The following is a 4,966-nucleotide window of genomic DNA, read 5'->3' as shown; positions in this document are numbered from 1 at the left end:
AGTGATTTTGGAGCCCAAAAAAATAAAGTCTGACACTGTTTCCACTGTTGCCCCATCTATTTCCCATGAAGTGATGGGACCAGATGCCATGATCTTAGTTTTCTGAACGTTGAGCTTTAAGCCAACTTTTTCACTCTCCTCTTTCACTTTCATCAAGAGGCTCTTTAGTTCTTCTTCACTTTCTGCCATAAGGGTGGTGTCATCTGCATATCTGAGGTTATTGATATTTCTCCCGGCAATCTTGATTCCAACTTGTGTTTCTTCCAGCCCAGCATTTCTCATGATGTACCTTGCATATAAGTTAAATAAGCAGGGTGACAATATACAGCCTTGATGTACTCCTTTTTCTATTTGGAGCCAGTCTTGTTCCATGTCCAGTTCTAACTGTTGCTTCCTGACCTGCATACAGGTTTCTCAAGAGACAGGTCAGATGGTCTGGTATTCCCATCTCTTTCAGAATTTTCCACAGTTTATTGTGATCCACACAGTCAAAGGCTTTGGCATAGTCAATAAAGCAGAAATAGATATTTTTCTGGAACTCTCTTGCTTTTTCGATGTTCCAGGGGATGTTGGCAATTTGATCTCTGGTTCCTCTGCCTTTTCTAAAACCAGCTTGAACATCTGGAAGTTCATGGTTCACATATTGCTGACATTAGGGATCTGTAAATTACCTTAAAATCATTTGTGGTCACAGATCCTGAGAAAGTCTTCACTTAGTGACATATACACATCCCAGAGTTGGGCCATTTTAAAAGTTCCTCTAGTGATTTAATTACCTGGTTTGCAAGACTTTGCTTACAATGCAAGAGGAGTTCTCCATTTCATAGAGAGATTACATAGGGAGAATTTATTCTCCTTTCAGCAAAGAAAACTGTCGTTCAGTTTACCAGAGAGAGAAAGACTTCTACTTTAAGAAACAAGATCTGGGAAAAGAAATGAAGCCAGGAAAGTGATCCTGGAACTCAAATCGCTTTTATGGAGGGGGCATGTGCCAATCTGGAAGAAAAGGCTGGGAAGACACATCCGCTACTGACAGCCTCTCAGGGACAAGGAAAAAAAGTCAAAAAACAAGGTCAGCTCAGTTCTCTGATAAAATTTATGCTCTCCCACTACTTTGAAGTAGGACCCTGAAGACCTGCACACTAAGTGTAAAGGTAAACTGGAAGCAAATCAGCTGTCACACTGACTGCAGCTTAGTTTTACAACATCCAGAGGCTAAAAAATATCAGTCAATGCATACTTGGATTAAGGTGATCCCAGACTGCTAATATACTCATGTGATACAAAAATAAAACTTGTCTTATGGTAAAAAGAAAATATCTCAGTTCTTAAATTATTTCTACAAGTATCTAGAATAAGATGTTTGGGACACAATTAAGAATAACTAGACACACAAACACCCCACTCCAGTACTCTTGCCTGGAAAATCCCATGGAGGTAGGAGCCTGGGTAGGCTGCAGTCCATGGGGCCGCGAAGAGTTGGACATGACTGAGCGACTTCACTTTCACTTTCCACTTTCATGCATTGGAGAAGGAAATGGTAACCCACTCCAGTGTTCTTGCCTGGAGAATCCCAGGGACAGGGGAGCCTGGTGGGCTGCCATCTATGGGGTCGCACAGAGTCGGACACGACTGAAGCGACTTAGCACCAGCAGCAGCAGCAGCAGCAGACACACAAAAGACAAAACACCATAAGTGAGAACCAACAGAAATAACAGACAACAGAAACAGACCCAGAGATCCTCCACATTCTAATAGATATGGCATAGATTCTGAAACAACAATGCTTACTATGTTCAAGGAGATAAAAGATAAGCTTTAAAATGTTGGCAAAGATCTGTAAACTATAAAAGTGACACTACAGCTTTGAAAAGCAATCAAATAGAAATTCTAGAACTGAAAATACAATGGCCAAAATTAAGAACTTTCGTTCTTAAAACATGTTTAACAGCAGATTAGACAAAGCAGTAAAGAATTAGTGAACTAAAAGATATATAAGAATAAAATGGCCAAAGTGTAGCATGGTGAAACAAAAGGTTGAAGACGGAAAGAGAACATGAGACAGAGGGTATAATGAAAAATCCTAATAGATATGCCATTGTAGACAAAAAAAGGACAGCCAGCTGTATTGAACAGGGACTTCCCAGTGGTCCAGGCTTCCCTAGTGGCTCAGCTGGTAAAGAATCCACCTGCAGTGTTGGAGACTTAGGTTCAATCCCTGGGTTGGGAAGATTCCCTAGAGAAGGGAACAGCTACCCACTCCAGTATTCTGGCCTGGAGAATTCCATGGACTGCACAATCCACGGGGTTGCAAAAAGTCAGACACAACTGAGTGACTTACACTTTCATTTTCCCAGTGGTCCAGTGGCTAAGACTCCACACTTCCAATGCAGGGGGCCTGGGCTCAATCCCTGATCAGAGAACTAGATCCCACATGCCACAATTAAAAGATCTCATATGCTGTAACTAAGACTCTGCACAGCCAAATAAATAAATATTTTTTTAAAGTTGCCCCCAGCCAAAAGTCCTAAATAGAATAAAGGCATATGGTAGCAAAACTGGGAGTTTTTTGAAGAAAAATGAGACTTCCCAGAGCTGAAGTGAATCACAAGTCTTCAAATTAAAGAGACACATCAAATACAGTTGTTGTTTTTTTTAAATTCTACATGTTCCTAAATGTTCCTTCATTTTAAGAAGCTATACACCCAATCTATTGTTCTCATTTATAACAACATGTTCCTTTCCTTCTTTTCACATCAATTACTTTGTTTATACATTTGTTTACAGTCTTGTCTTCCATAACCCCAACCCTCAAATATATTCTCCATGCACACAGAGACCGAGTCTACCTTGTTTTCTATTATTTCTAGAGAACATATGTGCAGTGCCTGGCTTCAGTGGTGGGCCAAGGGCAGAGATGTAAGGAGGACTCACTTTGAGATTCATGCTTTACACCATGAAAATAAAGCTGGAAAGATTACAGAGAGGGGAAATCACCTGTTTTAAACAACAACCATAAAAAAATTGATTGGTAATAACCTTCTTGTCAACAACACTGGATGATGGAAAAAAATAGAGCAAATCCTCAAAATTCTCAGACAAAAGAATTTTAATCTAAAATTATATACCCCAGCAGCCAGCATTCAAATGGAAGGAAAAAACAGATTTTCTTGAACATGAAAGTATAACATGCTCAGCTCCTTTCTGAAAGAAATACTTGAGAACATATTTCAGACAAATGAGACTCGTAAGGAAGGAAAAAAACAGGGCACAAAAAACCCTTGTATAGGAACTTCCCTGAGGTCCAGTGGCTATGACTTTGAGCTCCTGATGCAGGGTGCCCAGGTTCGACCCCTGATCAGGGAACTACATCCCACATGCCACAACTTAAGATCCCACAGCTAAGACCCAGAGCAGCCAATGTATATATATATATATTTTAAACAAAATCTTGTGTAGAAAGATGGGTACTTAAGTTTAAATAGTTCTGATACACAGTATAATAAATTAATGAAATCTGGAATTAAAACCCCAGATGATTTCCTTATGGTAGGAAATGGAGAGAAGGGAGAATTAAGAAATTCCTGTGACACTTGTCTTATTACTTGGCAAGGACAAACTAGGGTTTAACTTTAGACATTGAATGAATAAGATGTATAAATAAATGTACTAGGTTTTTAAGAATAATCATTAGAGGACTAGAGAATGAATAATGAATAAAATAGAAACAAGAAACAAAAAATCAATCTAACAATAAGTATATGTATCTGCATATATAAATATAAAATCATAAGGATTTTTTAAGCCTGATATGATAAGCATTAAAAATTTTATCTCTGGAGGGAAAAGCAATTGAAAGAGGGGAGGTAAATAGAAATGAAAGGAGATTTAAAATGTTTACCTCTCCATATAGTTCTGATTTGATTTCTTAAGGAAGTGTGTATTCATGCATTATGTAGGAGATTTTTAAGCACCACAGGATTTTTTTAACCCAATGAAAGTCCTAGTAGGAATTCTCTAGCTCTCTTTTTCTTTCCTTCTCCCTCCCTCTTTCTCTTTCTTTCCACTTAGTTAGATTATTCTGAAGTTCATTTGGAAAGATAATAGGCGACCATGAGAGACTGAGATATCACCTAAGACTTGATACTCCTACATTCTGGGGGTGAGGAGGAAAACCATAAGTGAACAGAAACTCTTTGAAGATAAATCTGGCAATATATCAAGAGTCGTTTTATAGGTCATGTTCTTTCACTATAATACCATGTGTAGCTTTAGAGTCTACACTAAGGAAATAAAATTGAGACTAAATATTGAAACAAAGATATTTATCCCAGTCAATATGCTTAATATCAAAAAGCTGAAAACGCTCTAAACATAAATGTTCAGAAATCATAAGTTACCACACATTTAAGTTATGATACTATGTAAACAAGAGTTTCCCTAGTAGCTCCATGGTAAAGAATCTGCCTGTCAATACAGGAGATGTGTGTTCAATCCCTGGGTCAGGAAGATCCCCTGGAGAAGGAAATGGCAACCCTCTTCAGTTATTCTTGCCTGGAAAAATCCCATGGGCAGAGCAGCCTGGCAGTCTATAGTCCATGGGGTTGCAAAAACTGTCGGACATGACTTAGTGGCTAAACAACAACAATCAGGTAAACATGAGTAATTATAATTGCAGGTAGTTTTTTGTAGGATTTTAAAGCAAATATCAACTATATCATCTCACTCATAAATACTTAGCGTGACTCTCTAATATATCAAGGACTTTTGAAAAAATAAATCCAAGGGACTTCCCTGGAGGTTCAGTGGTTAAGACTTCATCTTCCAATGCAGGGGGCGCAGGTTCAATCCCTTGTTGGGGAGCTGAGAACCCACATGCCTTGTGGTCAAAAAAACCAAAACATAAATTACAGAAACAATATTGTAACAAATTCAATAAATACTTCAAAAAAAAAAATCCATGAAA

Source organism: Giraffa tippelskirchi, chromosome 1, assembly GCF_054371585.1.
Source record: "Giraffa tippelskirchi isolate mGirTip1 chromosome 1, T2T-mGirTip1v1.2.pri, whole genome shotgun sequence".
Lineage (NCBI taxonomy): Eukaryota > Metazoa > Chordata > Mammalia > Artiodactyla > Giraffidae > Giraffa > Giraffa tippelskirchi.
The sequence above is the reverse complement of the archived record's forward strand: the minus strand, read 5'-3'. Positions refer to the sequence as shown.